Here is a 16,404-nt window from a genome sequence, read left to right as displayed (position 1 = left end):
TATTTAATTAAATTTAGGAAAGTTAAGTTTGTACATTTTTTGACCATCTGCATTTGTAGCAGAAATTGTATTATTTTAAAGCTGCCTTGGGGAAAAAAGTCTTCTCTCTTAGAAAGAGTGACAACTTATTCCAAGGAAGTAGCAGGAATAGTAATGGAGAGTACGAGTTTAGTTAATTTTACCGACTGCGTGGTTTGTGAACAGGTAAAATAACTACATAAAGTGCTAACATCACATCTTCATGATTCCCACAGTCAAATAAAGGGGAATCTGCCTAGCTGTGGATTCCACTGTGCAAGGCACAGCTCAAAGAATACTAATGAAATTTTGAGGCCCTGGGATTCAGAGGCACACCTACCATGGGCCCACTGAAACCCAGCTCCTGTGGGACTGTGAACACTGGATTAAAGTAAGGGGCTGGTCCTCAACTGGGAAGAGGGTAAGGATGCTGCTGGGACAGGAGAGGGTCCAAAAGAAATGGTGGGGTGAAGCTGTATTAATTTCATGCAAGTCTCATACTTCCTTAATTTGTATTGTTTCATATGTAATCCCAGCCTTTTCCTATTTTGCTTGCTCCAAAGTGGTTTCGTTAATAAACAAATGGCCCGTTTCCTAGTTCTTAGACCATCCCGATTTCTTCCAAAAGTCTCTGGGGACCACAGATTACTGCTTCTCACTTTCTTGTGGGGCAGCAAAACCACAGGCTCTCTCGGCTCTTGTTTTGGTGGTTCCCTTCTGCTCCCCAGAGAGTGCGGTGAAAACTGAGCCGCGTTCAACCTGGGCTGCATCTGGGTTTCTCACTGATACTGTGCACAGAGCTGGCAGTCAGAACCCTCGTTCCTTCCAATTATGACTGAGGAGGGAGTTGTGTAGCCAGGCGGGTCCTGATCTCAAGCCATCTCCACTGAAGCAGTGCCTCCTCCCTGTTCAAAGACAGTTGATCTTTCGAAATTCAAAATAGCTTTTGCCCCTGAGGATTTTGACTCTGATGGAAATTGTCAGATTCTAGCATTGCCTAAGAACTTGGCTCCCCGACCCATATTGGTTCATAATGATGCTATTTTACCTGCTTCTCCTGATAATGAGAGTAGGTGAGCAGGTCATGAAAACGCGGCTCTGGGTGAGGTGGTTCAGGGTGTTTGCCTCTGGGATCATTCTCCAGAAAGTCTGTTTCACAGACACAGAACTTGCCGAAACACTGAAGCTCCCAGGTCCACCGACTTCCCTAATGGATGCAAACCATGTCCAGGTGTGAGGGAATGAAGCCTCTGATTTCTCTTTTCCACAGCATGTTTGGGGAGAGCTTTGCAATGGGAGAGTCAAGACTTGGTGAATCTAGTTTATTATTATTATTAATTATTATTTATTCCTCGTGCCCATTTTCCAGCATGGTCTAGTGTTCTAACAGATGCTAACGCTCTTCATCTAAGTACACAATAATAGAGATAGCTGTGGTACAGCCAAATAAGAAAGTCCCTTACCACAGAAATTGTATTTCAGTAACAAAATTGGATAAAATTTGGGGCTAGGTGGCAGTGTACCTGGTTGAGTGCACACATCACAGTGTGCAAGGATCCAGGTTCAAGCCCCTGGTCTGCACCTGTAAGGGGGGAAGCTTCACAAGTGGTGAAGCAGGGCTGCAGGTGTCCCCCTGTTTCTCTCCCTCTCCATCTCCCCCTCCCTCTCAATTTCTCTCTGCCTCTATCGAATAATAAAAGTAAAGATATTTTTAAAAGGGCAAAATTTCAAAAAAGATGAAGGAAAACAGAAAAGACCCCTTCCACTCTTTTCTTTTTTTCTTTCTTTTTTTAATTATCTTTATTTATTGGATAGAGGCAGCCAGAAATCAAGAGGGAAGGGGGAGCTAGAGAGGGAGAGAGACAGAGAGACACCTGCAGCCATGCTTCACCACTCATGAAGCTTTCCCCTGCAGGTAAGCCCTTCCGCCCTTTTCTCTTGCATAAAGTGTGATTCTGGTTCAGTAGTTTGTTGTCTCCTGTGCTAGAAATTAGACATAGTTTAGTGCGGACTCCTTTGTGCTTCTCTTTTGTAAATCTGAAGTGCCCTGAGGTCTCAGTGAAGAGATTAGATGACTTCCACATGGATGCTGGCAAGGTTCACACTCCAAAGCAGATAAAGATCAGTTGTGACTTGCATGACACTGTTCATCACGGGTGAACATCATCAAAAGCAGCCAGGTGTGACTTCTTAGTATTCGTGACTCCATTACATACTCATTTCATTTATTAAGTGAGGTCCCCTTTTACCCTACTTATTAAAACATGGAAAAATTGTCTCGTGTTTTCACATGATGCTATCTGATCTGAACACCAGCCTGAGTTTAGCAGATGACCATTTTTGTGATGATTTTGGAGATCAGCCATTTATAGAAATTAGTGTAGACTGTGAACAGTTACATAATTCACTTTATTTTGCTCTAGAAGCAAAGGTGTGATAAATCATTCAGAGTAATTTTCAGATTTGCTTTGTGTTTATCCCTTTCTGCCAGGAGTCTAGTAATAAACAACATTTCTCTCTGAATATCTTTTTGATTGATTTAATACTGATTAACAAGATTGTAAAATAAGAGGGGTATAATTCCCTCCACCAGAGTCCTGTGCCCCATCCCCTTTACTGGAAACTTCCCTATCCTTTATCCCTCTGGGAGCATGGACCCAGGATCACTATAGGATGCAGAAGGTGGAAGGTCTGGCTTCTGTACATGGGTGGACATGGGTGTTGACAGGTTGATCCACACCCCAGCCTGTTTCTATCTTTCCCTAGTGGGGCAGGGCTCTGGAGAGGTGGGCCTTCCAGGACACATTGATAAGGTCATCTGCCCAGGGAAGTCAGGTTGATTTCATAGTAGCATCTGCAACTTGGTGGCTAAAAGAACATAAAAATATAAATCAGAACAAATTGGTTAATAATCAGGAACCTAAAGGGAAGAATAGAGCAGATGAGATTTGCGGTCTCCATTTTAGAAAAAGCTAGAAAGTCCATCTTAGGTATATTCCAGGGGGCCAATGACTTTACTAATTTTTGCCTGAGCCCAACAGTTAAACATGCAGATGGGCTAAAGGTATTGTCTGGGGAGATGGTGTCAGAGTTGGAAATAGGACTAGAAAGCTGGATCAGGGAAGAGAGTAGCTCCCAAATCTGTTTAAAGTATATAAGTACCGCTAATGTAGACCCCATTGATCTGACACCATGTCTATTCATATTTGGCACAGGAGCCTGAATATTTTTTAAAGAAAGTTTTTAAAAAGGATTTTATTTATTTTTAATAAGAGATAGGAGGAGAGAGAGAGAGGGGTTGAGAGAGAGAGGAAGCACTAGACATCACTCTGGTACATGTGCTGCTGGGGATTGAACTTTGGACCTCATGCTTGAGAGTTCAGTGCTTTATCTACTATGCCGCCTCCCAGACCACTCTCTCTCTGAATATGTCCGTGAATCTAGCACAGATGATAGTTTAAATGGCTTGGAGGCCCATACATTGGTGGGACAGTGAGCATAAAGAACAAGGAACAAGCAAATAGACTATTAAAACAAGGCAAGATCAGACCCTCAGATTCTGACAACAAAATATATTCTCAGAGAAGGGCGAGGGGGATGGGAAGGATGGACAGAGAGGGTTGATTGCATGGTAGAAGCTGGTGGGTAACTCGACCGTTGAGTATAGTGTGATGCTGTACTGTGTACACAGTATTATAAACCTATGCTAACACCTCACCATCAATAACAAAATGATTTGAGAAAGAAACATATCATCCCAGTTAAGTGCACATGATATGAAGCACAAGGACCCTTGCAAGGATCCTGGTGCAAGCCTTGGCTCCCCACCTGTGGGGGTGGGGGTGGGGAGTCACCTCACAAGCGGTGCAGCAGGTCTGCAGGTGTCTGTCTTTCTCTCCTCCTCTGTCTTCCCCTCCTTTCTCCATCTCTCTCTGTCCTGTCCTATTAATAGGGGGGGTGAGAGGAAAGACGACCTGCAGGAGCAGTGAATTCGCAAGTGCCAGCACCCAGCCCCAGTGATGACCCTGGATGTAAAAAAAGGAGATATTAAACCAAAATCTCTTCCCCTCATCCACCACACATAGAACCTGAAAACTTGACCTTCCACCGCCTGCACCCCATAGTGACCCTGGGTCCATGCTCCCAGAGGGATAGAGGGGCTGGGATACGGAGTTCTGGTGGTGGGAATTGTGTGGAACTGTAGCCCTCTTATCCTATGGTCTTGTCAGCATTTCCATTTTATAAATAAATCAATAATAAAAACGAACCTACAAACTTTACAAAAAAAATTGATGTCCCTGTGAAAGAACCAGAACAGTGCTCCGGCACACGCAGTGCTAGAGATAGAACCCTGGGCTCATGAGTGTGATTCCTGGGCTCTGCCTGCTAAGCCGCCAGCTCTCCCAATTGCCCCTACTCCACCCCCACTTTTTGGTTTGTTTGCTGTTTAGGCTTATGAGATGTAGTTTGCTCTTAAATAATAGTGATCTCAAGGGCATCAAAGTGTTCTAACATCAGTGGTTCCTCTTCAACTCTAAAGAATTAATAGATGGCAAACCTAGTTTCTTATTAAGACCATTTTCAGCATTTGCCGGCTTGTTTACCTCCCAAAGCCAAAGGTGGGATCGTTGCCTGATGTCACAGCACAAATGGACATCAAGGAAGGAGTGGTACTCAAGACCACCTCTGGCTCCTTTGTCTTAAGGGATGTTTAGTAGAAAGGTATAGGGGTGGGAAGACTAGGAAATAAAGTGGTAGTCAGTGTATTGCACCAAAGTAAACGACTCTGGGGTGGGGGTGGGGGTGGGAGTGGGGGGGGCAGAGTTCAGGTCCTGGAACATGATGGCAGAGGAGGACCTAGTGGGGGTTGAATGGTTATGTGGAACACCAGGAAATGTTATGTATGTAGAAACTATTGTATTTTACTGTCAACTGTGAACCATTAATCCCCCAATAAAGAAGTTAAAAAAGTGAAAGGAAAGAAAGTGGTTGTTTCCAGAGCAAATAGGACAGGACCCTGAGGCCAGCAGGTGTCCCCCTAACTTCATGGGTCAGGAGGAACTTTTGTGAATTTCCTCCTAAAATAAAGCTTGTGACAGGTCTTAATTAGTGTTCATTATTTTGAAAGGGCACGGCCTGGCAGGAAAGGGGGTGGGGGAGTGTGTGTCTGATCCTGATCCTTGTCCTTTTCGTTTCCAGATTCAGCAGAACAGAACTCTGGGAGATATTATTTCGCTCTAATCCGATTTATCGATTTCAGATCACCTTCTCTTCCTAAGGCCATGTCAGGTAGCTGTCACTTCAGGGCCACAGTTTCATAATTGACAAATAATATAAAAAACAAAGGTGGAGCCATTTTTAGACTGAATAAAAACCAGAATCCAAAGGTAGTGGAGGGTTTTGTGCTACACAGTTTAGGATGTTAGAGCATTTGGAGCATGCCAGGATATAATCCCCAGCAGAGAAGAAACGGAAAATACTCATTCCACATAGATGGCCCAGAACTGAAATCTGGCCAATCACCAGATGATAAACATTTGGCCAATCAGAGCTGCTCTGACTAAAAACGCCATTTGCATAAAGCAGACCTGAGTGTCAGTTATCTGCCTTTGGTGGACTTGTGCATTTTCCACCAAGTGCAACTGAGCACACAGCTCAAGTGTATCTTGGGTTTTGTCTTCCAGGCTGCTGTCCAGCAGTTCCAAATAGTAACTGAACCAGGCTTTGACGATTTCTGACTCAGCTGATGTGAAGTTAAAGGAAAGACTGATGTATTTTTTTAAATCTCTTCAGGTGTTCCCCATTTTGAAGGGTTTAGGTCTGAGCAACTGAAAAAATCAAGTTAAAACAATCAAGCAAGGGCGGTAGCAGCAGCGGGTTAAGCGCACCTGGCACAAAGCGCAAGGATAGGAGTAAGGATCCCGGTTTGAGCTCCTGGTCCCCCACCTGCAGGGGAGTTGCTTCACAGGCGGTGAAGCAGGTGTGCAGGTGTCTATCTTTCTCTCTCCCTCTCTGTCTCCCCCTCCTCTCTCGATTTGTCCTATCCAACAACGAACAGCATCAACAACAACAATAATAACCACAACAAGGCTACAACAAAGAAGGCAACAAAAGGGAGGGAAAATTGGTCTCCAGGAGCAGTGGATTCATGGTGCAGGCACTGAGCCCTAGCAATAAGCCTTGAAGGCAAAAAAACAGAAAAACAATCAAGCAAAATTGAATCTACCATATCAGGCTATTCTTTCTTTATTAACATTATTGTTCTTATTAGTGATTTAATATTGATTTACAACATTATAAGATAATAGGGGTACAATTCTATACCTTTCCACTCCCAACAATAAGAGTTCTGTATCACCAACCACTCCACCTCTCAAGGTCACAGATGTGGGTTGACCCCATATCTATAACTATATATCTTTATTTTTTGCCCATTTTTTCCTATGGCCCTGCCTTCATTTTCCAAGTCATACCTACACCTATTGCCTCCAGGGTTATTGCTGGTGCTCAGTGCCTCCACCATGAATCCACTGCTCCTGGAGGCCATTTTTCCCCTTTTGTTGCCCTTGTTGTTGTAGCCTTGTTGTGGTTATTATTGTTATTGTTGATGTTGTTCGTTGTTGGACAGGAGAGAGAGAAATGGAGAGAGGAGGGGAAGACAGAGAGGGGGAGAGAAAGATAGACACCTGCAGACCTGCTTCACCACCTGTGAAGCAACTCCCCTGCTGGTGGGGAGCCCGGGGCTTGAACTGGGATCTTTACGCCGGTCCTTGCGCTTTGTACCACATGTGCTTAACCTGCTGTGCCACCGCCAGACCCCCCCTTTTTTTCTCCCTCTTTTCTCTCAGATAAGAGAAACAGTGCCTGACATTACCTGGTGTTTCCCAAATTCGCTTCCCATTCAGTAATGGTATGAAAGCAAGATTCCTGGTGACAAATGCTTTGGGTCCTGGTGGAACTGGGGTTCAGAGCCCTCTAGTCTTCTTCCCCTATCATTTACCCCTCTGGGGGTATGGACTAAAGTTCTTTTTTGAGGGGCAAAAATTGGGAGCTCCGGCTTCTGTAATTGCTTCTCTGCTAGACATGAATTTGGCAGGTCGATTCATACCCCCAGCCTGTTTCTGTATTTCCCTAGTGGGGCAGGGATCTGGGGAGGTGAGGTTCTACGACATATTGGTGAGGTCAGGATTGAATCATAGTAGCACCTGAAACTTTGTGACTGAAAGGCCATAAGCTATAAAGCAGGGAAAAAATGTTTAATAAACAGGAACCAAAAAGTAGAGCAGAGAAGTATAGGGACCTTAGTGTGTGTGCTTAACCAGGTGCACCACCACCTGGCCATTCTTAATTCATTCTAAGAACCATGATGTGCTGGACACCGTACTGAAAATACTAAAAGAGAGGAAATTATCACCAGACCCCGAATGAGATTATTTAGACCTTCAGAGAAAGTATAGCCTTGTCTACAACAATGATACTCAAGGCTTTAGCATGGGAGAAAGTCTAAGCTCCTCAGACAAAGAAGAAACTACAAAAACTGCAAAAGTGGAAGAGACTGGCTCTCTTACTGATGGCTATTTCAGCCAACACCAGGCCACCTCGCCACCTGTGTTCCTATTCAGGGAATTCTTGGTTTGTCCCAGAGATGCAATGGCCCTGGTCTTCTGATGGGCCCCTGTCTTTACTACCACTGGTCATTACCATCAGGAATGTCATCATAAGACCTTTTGTGGGCCTCTCCAGGACCTTACCCTCACTATGAACTATCAATGGTAAGGAATGCCCCACGTTCTGAAGGGAGGCTGGGTCATCCTGTTCTGCCTCTTGAGGAAGCCCCTGATCCCTGCCTGTAGGCGGGATGTTTCAGGAGTGGTGACACAGTGCTGCAGGCATCTCTCTCTCCTTCTCCCTCTCTGTCTTCCCTTTTTCTCCCAATTTTTCTGTCTGATAAAATAATAAAAGTGAATTAAAAGATAATTAATTCTTATGGTATAGCAGTGATTCATAATGCCGATCTAGAAATCCATTTCTATGATATCCTCAATGTAGAAACACTGTGGAACACCTGAAAGTTAAACAGGAAAGAAATCTGCTATCACTGAACAGCTAAAAGAGATGTAGCAACAATAATAACAACAACAAAAAGACTGAAATCCTAGTGTATTTTATTCCTGGGAGCATCCTCCAGGCTCTGCTCTTAAGTTAGAAACAATTCTAACAGTCTTGCTCTCCATTCAGTGTTAGCTAGTCATGAATATTGTCTAACTATTCATATGTTATGAAAACCACTGTATAAAAATATTTGTTGTAATCTCTCCTCACAGGTATGGAATGAATCAGAACTATACACCAGGACCAAATCTTTGGATTGTTATTTATTAAACAATTTTTCCTGCTTTATGTTTTACCCAAATAGTTCTTAATCGCCGCATTCCTACAACTGAGTTCCAGAATTTGCATATGAAATCTGGTGCTCTGAGTCCTGGAGATCAGGGGGCAGGCAGGAGCTTGTCTGGGATAAATCCTGGACTAACCTATTTGATCCTTGCCTCCTTATCTGATGCCAGTATGTATGCAGTGCTTGTTATGCTAAAAGTATAATGGCAAAATTTTGATTAAGCATATGCAGTCGTGGGAGTCCGGCACATAGCACACCTGGCTAAATGCAAAGACTCATGCAAGGAACTGGGTTCAAACCCTGGCTCCCCACCTGGAGGGGGGATGCTACATAAACTATGTTTTTTCTCTCCCTCTCTGTCTTCTCCTCCTCCTCTCTCAATTTCTCTGTCCTGTCCAATAAAATGGAAAAAATAGCCACCAGGAGCAGTGAATTCATAGTGCCAGTACTGAGCCCCAGGAATAACTCTGGAAGCAAAAGCAAAAAAAAAAAAAGTATATGTAATTGTTACTGTCTAATTCTCATGGTAAATTTTGGCATAATCCCTAAGTAGTATTATTCCCATTTTCTAGATGGAGATAGTCTCCAACACATTTAAAGACATGTCCAGTAATTAAGGGTGCTCATACTCGGTTGTGGAGATAAAGACTTTTGGCTCATTGGTCTTTTCATAATTGTATGACATCTTGTACATACATGATACCAATGATGGTTTTACTGCTGGATGGATCAAGAACAGAATATGATCAAGATATCAAGATCAAGAGCACAGATCAATTAGTAGTGACTTCTAATGATTCCTCTGGGCTGCTGGGGAAGTGGTTTAGCAGGCAGAGTATAGGACTTGTATGTGCAAGACCCTGGGTCCAGTCTTCACACTACATGTGCTAGTATGTGCTCTGGTTCTCCCACTGTCACTCAGTAACTAAACAAATAAATCCTTAAAAAACAAAACAAACAAACAAAAAACAGGGAGAAGTCCATCTAAAAGTTCAAATGAAGCAAGCAAAAATGTAATGCAAAATGTGTCACCTAGTCTGGTTCTAAGGTTTTTGTTCTCATGGGAATTTACATGGGGCCTGTGTAGACAATGGGTAGTGGTGGTGGTGGTGATGGTGGTTGTGTTTCAGTGGAAGAGAGGTGAAAGCAAAGAGAGAGCAGGCTGGAAAGGCAGAGCTGTAGGTTACTTTCTGCAGAGCTAACACTGGTTCTTTAAAGAGGCAGCAATAGAGAGTTGATGCTTCACTGCTGAACCTGCTCTTCTAGAAGAAGCAGCTTCACCTGTCTCTGGTCTGCGAAGGGGCTTGTCAGAAAGTGCAAGATGAAGCTTATGTGGTTATTGAAAGTCTTTATTAATCTACAGGTGTTAGTGGTGACTCAAACTTTGTTTAGCTTGATGCAGTTGCTCGTTTTTTGGTGCTAAGCTTACCGAGCACTTTATGTATTTTTGGTGATTAGCTTTGTCTGAGGGGTGTTGTGTGAAGGTCTCCTGCACTGTAGGGTGTCCTTCTGTTTGTGTAGTGATGCCCTTTGCTCTGTAGAAGCTCTTTAGTCTGATATAGTCCTATTCGCTTATTTTTTGCTTTTGTTTTCTTTGGAATTTTATTTATTAAACAATTTTTGTTTTCTTTGCTGTTGAATTTGAATCCTTGAAGGCTTTTTTGAAGCAGATTGTAAAGTGCCCAGCCAATGTTTCCTTCTATGTATTTGAAGGAGAGCCCCTATTACCAGGAGTAAGCAACTGTCTACTAGTCTTTATCTGGGAGAGCCAGAACTCTAAGTACAAAGTGTCCGGGGGCTGGGCAGTAACGCAGCCGGTTAAGCGCACATGGCGAAGTGCTAGGACCCGCATAAGGATCCCGGTTCAAGCCCCGGCTCCCCACCTGCAGGAGAGTCACTTCACAGGTGTTGAAGCAGGTCTGCAGGTGTCTATTTTTCTCTCCCTCTTTCTGTCTTCCCTCCCCTCTCTATTTCTCTCTATCCTATCGAACAACAGTGACAACAGCGATAATTCTTCTTCTAGCGTTTGCCCTTCTTCCGTAGCCAGTCAACAGCGTCAGGTTGAGCCTGATGTAAAGTTTCGAGACCTCCTTTGAATCTGGAGAGGTGGCAGTCGTTGACTATGTGGGTCATAGTCTGTCCGGAGCCGCAAGGGCAGTTCGGGTCGTCTCTGGCTCCCCAGCGATGGAACATAGCGGCGCACCGGCCATGGCCTGTTCCATAGCGATTGAGGAGGGCCCAGTCATAACGTGCCAGGTCAAAGCCGGGTTGACGCTTGCAGGGGTCTGTGATGAGGTGTTTGTTCTTGACCTCAGCTGACTGCCAACTCTGTTTCCAAGAGACTGGAACAGAGAAGTTCAGTGTAGGCATAGGGGACCAGATTGGGTGACAAGACGTCAAGCGTTGGACAGGATGGGCGAAGATATCCGCGTAGATTGGCAGGTCCGGTCGAGCGTAGACGTGGGAAATGAACTTAGATGATGCCGCATCCCGACGAATATCTGGCGGGGCGATGTTGCTAAGAACCGGCAGCCATGGAACCGGGGTGGAACGGATGGTTCCAGAAATGATCCTCATGGAGGAATATGATTTGGAGTCGACCAAGTGGACATGGGGGCTACGGAACCATCCTGGGGCACAGTATTCTGCAGTGGAATAGCATAATGCCAGAGAGGATGATCGCAGTGTGGCAGCGCTCGCGCCCTATGAGGAGCTGGCCAGTCTTGCAATGATGTTATTCCTCGTGCCCACCTTTGCTGCAGTTTTTATGAGATGTTCGTGAAATGACAGGGTGCGATCGAGAGTAACGCCAAGATAGACTGGCTGGGCTTCATGCCGGATTCTCGTATCGCCAAGCTGCACATTAAGCTCACGCGAGGCCGAGGCATGGTGTAGATGGAAAACAGATGATACCATTTTTGCAGTGCTAGGGATTAGTCGCCATTTTTTACAGTAGTCAGATATCAGAGACATGTCTTTCGTGAGTGTTTCCTCGAGGATGTCGAACTTGGATGCCTGAGTTGCACAGCAGATGTCATCGGCGTAGATGAACTTCCTTGAAGAAGTTTCTGGGAGGTCATTGATGTAAATATTAAATAGCGTAGGAGCCAGAACAGAGCCCTGGGGGAGGCCACTTGAGACAAGTCTCCATCTGCTAGACTTGTCACCCAGATGCACCCGGAATCTTCTGTTTTGGAGAAGAAACGATATAGTGTTGGCCACCCATGGAGGCAGGCATCTTGAGATCTTGACTAGGAGACCACGGTGCCAGACCGTGTCATAGGCTGCTGTGAGATCAACAAAGACAGCACCCGTCTTTAAATTCTTCTGGAATCCATTTTCAATGTAAGTTGAGAGGGCCAGGGCTTGTTCGCAGGTAGATCTTCCTGGGCGGAAACCAGCTTGGGCGGGTGATAGGAATTTCTCTGTAAGAGGAGAAATATTTCTCCTCTTACAGCGATAATAACAACGATAAACAACAAGGGCAGCAAAAGGGGAAAAAATAGCCTCCAGGAGCACTGACCCACAGCGATAACCCTGGAGGGGAAAAAACAAACAAAAACAAAGGTGTCTCTTCACTGAGGTAATCAACAGTTAACTTTTAAAGAGAAAAGCAAGGGTTAACTTCATTTTCTAGATATAGTCTAAATAAAGAAAAATGCAGTTGACCTGGAGGCAGTCTTCCCCCTCCTCCCAGCAAAACAGGGCTTCCATCAAAGCTGTCATCAAAGTGGCCTTAGCCCTGTGGCCTTTGAATCTGCTACTTGTGCCCAAGACTCTGCTGATAACCCAAACAAGCTGTACTCTCTATATACACTAAAGAAAAAGTAACGTGCTACTCTCATTGCTATGGGAAAGCTGATAACTATGAAAACACCAGCACCACTGTGCTTGGGGCTCAGTCTTTTGTGGACAAGAGTCTGCCTGGGTCTGCATACAAAACAAACACTGCTTCTTATATTAAAGCCTCTGTGTGTCCCATCTCTCTGCTGATAACATCACTACAGAGGTTTCCTCGTATTATGCAAGTTTCTATTTTAATATTCAGTCCCACAAGTGAAGTGTTTACATAGAGTGGAAACTGAACAGTTATTGAGATCTAAATATTAAATTCTCTTAGGAACAGTGTCTGGGTGGGATTTCAACCCTTGGGCAGGAAAGCGAGTTTGTGTTTTGCATCATCTTAAGATATATATTAATGAAAGGGAGAAGGCCAGAACTGTCAGCTGCTCCTCAGGGGAATTTTTCTATCTTTCCCAGTTATTTAGTCTGTGCTTTTTCATGTTACATCCCCTCCCTACTCCCCAATCACTTTTGTCTAAACTGCAGAGAATAAAACAAGAGACAGGTGTCTCAAGATGGTGGTTATCAGAAGAAAGAAAGAAGGCCATTTTTTCTTTCAGTTGGTAGTATGATCATCAAACTATACGTAGTGACTTCTAATCAGCAAAGACAAATGCATTTCAATTTTGTAATAAATTCTTGTTTAAAAACCAAACTGTGTGATCAATGCATAGCTATATACTTCCCGAAGAAGAGGTAAAAGACACAGAATTATTTGGTAAATAGAAAAACCCAGAATGTAGGAAAAGAGGTGGGGGGAAATCTGTATGAAAGCCACAGAAGTCACAGGCGTCAAAATTAAATTAAGAAATTGGTGTTGGGGCAGGCAGTGGTACACTTGGTTACACACACACACACACTGCAGTGTGCAAGGACCTGGGTTCAAATCCCTGGTCCCCACCTGCAGGGGGAAAGCTTCAGGAGTGGTGAAGCAGGGCTGCAGGTGTCTCTCTGTCTCTCCCTTTCTATCTCTCTCAACCCTTCTCAATTTCTCTCTGTCTCTATGCAATAATAAATAAAGATCAATTAAAAAAAAGAAATTGTGTGTTTCCTTTTTCAAAGTAAGTATATTAAAGTCCCTGAACATAGCAGCAAGAATATCTGAAAGGCAGAAAAATATGTGAAACAAAACTAAAACTCTTTCCTGCCTTTTTATTTTTTACTTTTTAATATTTAACTACTTTTACTAGTATATATTACATATTTACTTTCCAGCTATAATCGTTTGGAGTCTTTTTGAAATTGTCTTTCTGATATTACACAGTATAAACCATACATTCTTGTTATAGTGGGATGATTATATTCACACGATTCTGAAACAGTGATGCATACTCATTTAAAAAAATTCAAATTATCAAAAATTATACATGTAGTATAAAGTCACATGAATTAGAACTATATCAGATATGATAAGTGTCACATAAAGTCATAAGAAACTTTGTAACTGAAGACTAACTTCTCTCTGGATAAGCACTTAAAAATTTTATTTATTTATTTATAGTTGTTTTTTTTTTTTTTTTTTAAGACCAGAGCACTGCTTGGCTCTGGTTTATGGTGGGGCGGGTTTTTGAACCTGGGATTTAAGAGTCGCAAGCAAGAGAGTCTCTTTGCATAACCATTATGCTATCTACCCTGTTGTTAAAATTCGGAGGCTCTAGCTGGCCGGGCTAGCTTCACGGGCGGGTAACAGAGACGACCAGAGACATACGGCTGGGCAGGGAAGCTGTATTTCTTTATTCATGAACAACGATTCATAAACTAAACCAAACTAATCACCAAACAGAACTCTGCTGCCTCTTTCCCCACGGTGGCACCCAGAACTCTCGAACTCTCCAACTCTGGAACCCTCTCGGAGTTCCTTGGGGCGGTAGTAGGACTGATCCAATTTTCTTGGCAGGGGGAGAGCTAGAACAACCCAATGTAAAGCATACAACACTACCCCACCCAGGATAAGCACTTTAATCAAACATTTCTTTGTGTCTGTCTGTATACAAGCAGAGAGATGTTTTCCAATATAATGCAATGTATTAATATTCAGTATGTTGTTCTATAATCTCTTATTGCTTATTCCTCTCACTTAAACTTATCATAAATGTCTTTTAATTTTAATGATTATGGAGTTATGCTATTTATCTTTTTTTTTTTTTTTTTTTACCAGAGCACTGCTTAGTTCTGTCTTAGGGTCATACTGGAGATTGAACCTGCAACCTTTGGTGCCTCAGGCATGGAAGTCGTTTTGCATAACCATTATGGTATCCCCACAGCCCTAAGTCGTGTTAATAGTGTTCTAACTGTACGTGGGCCCTGCGATTTCCTTACTCATTCCCTATATGAGCATTTTTTCACTATTATAAAATGAATGCAAATATTTTATATATTTGCAGGATTAATATCTTATGATAAATTCTTGGAAACAGAATTTGGGGGTCAATGATGACATAGGACCAATCATTTTCCCAGAAATGTTGGAGCAATGTTCGTTACTGCAGTGGTGCATGAATGTGTCTATTTCCTCATTTTCACTGATTTAAGGTTTATCATGTTGAAGTATTTTTAATCAGCATGCTAGACTTTAAAATGCTGATTTTGTCCCTATTAATTTAGTGACAACAAACATCCTTTCCCCTTGGCTATGCATTCATATAATGTGCGTGCTCCATTAGGTGTACCATTGCCCGACCCCTATTATATATTCATTCACATGTAATTCCTCCTTTCCTCCCTCCCTCCCTTCCTCTTTCTCTTTGATATGAAAGAGCAATTGAGAGAGGAGAGGGAGGTAGAGAAAGAGAGAGAAAAAGAGATACCTGCAGGCGAAGATTGGGGACTCAAATCTGGGTCCTTGCAGATAGTAAATTGTTATCTCAACTGGGTGAATCACCGCCCAGGACCTATAGTTTTTTTTTTGTGTGTGTTTTGTTTTTTGCCTCCAGGGTTATTACTCCAGGGCTCGGTGTCTGCACTATGAATCCACTGCTCCTGGAGGTTATTTTTTCTCCTTTTGTTGCCCTTGTTGTTTATTGTTGTTATTGATGTCGTTATTGGATGGGACAGAGAGAAATCTAGAAATGAGGGGAAGACAGAGAGGAGGCGAGAAAGAACTGCAGAATTGCTTCCCTGCTTGTGAAGTCACCCCACTTTGCCCTCTCCAGGCGGGGAGTCGTGGTCTCAAAACGGGCTCATTGCGCTAGTCCTTGCACTTTGCACTATGTGTGCTTAACCTTCTGTGCTACCACCGAGCCTCCCTACTCCTGCCATGTTCGACTACTCGCCTGATTGAGAAAGCCGCTTATATACCCTTCAAGCCAGGTGCAGCGTGCGTTGATTGGTTACAGGTTGGTTACAAGGTGTACCAATCAGATACAAGGGTAATGTGCAAAAGGATTGGTCACATTTTGAGTCATCAAGGTAGATGTAAGACGAAGAACGAGGTAGATTTGCTACATTAATCCAGGCTGCCAAGGTGCAAGTGAATTCAAAAAGAAACATACAATTTGGTTGGCTATATTCGGCAAAACAAAAAGATTCAACCTGACTGGTTATATTTTCCAGTCCCCTAGGTTTGCTTCAATGCATGAACAGCAGACCTGCCTGTCTATTGTGGAACTGGGAAACATTTTATTTCAGTTTGCAAGTTTGTAAGATTACAGGATGTACTTTTGCATTGCACTTACTATCAAAGTTCTGTTCCCCCCACGTGCCACAATAATCACCATAGTTCCCACAAAATCTAATCGGTCACAATTTTGTTTTTCCAAGTTCATGTTTCCATTCCTCATTTAAATGAAACCATCTAGTAATTGTCTTTCACTTCCTTCCTTCCTTCAGTAAACATAATCACCACCAGTTCCATCTATTTTGCCCTGAAGGACACAATGTCATCTTTTTAACTGAAGAGTAGTATCTTATTGAATATATGTCCTATAACTTCTTCATCCAGTTTTCTGTCAGTGGGCATTTAGGCTGATTCTACCCCTTGATAACTGGGAATAAAGAAGTTATGAACACAGCAGTGCATATGTCCGTTTGAATTAGTGTTTCCATGTCCTTTGCCTAGGAGGACACGCCTAGGAGTGATATTGCTATATCTTAAGGCATTTCCATTTTCACTTAGGGACTCTTCATACTGCTTTTCAAAGGGTTGC

Source organism: Erinaceus europaeus, chromosome 18 (genome assembly GCF_950295315.1).
Source record: "Erinaceus europaeus chromosome 18, mEriEur2.1, whole genome shotgun sequence".
Taxonomy (NCBI): Eukaryota; Metazoa; Chordata; class Mammalia; order Eulipotyphla; family Erinaceidae; genus Erinaceus; species Erinaceus europaeus.
Note: the sequence above shows the minus strand (reverse complement) of the source record.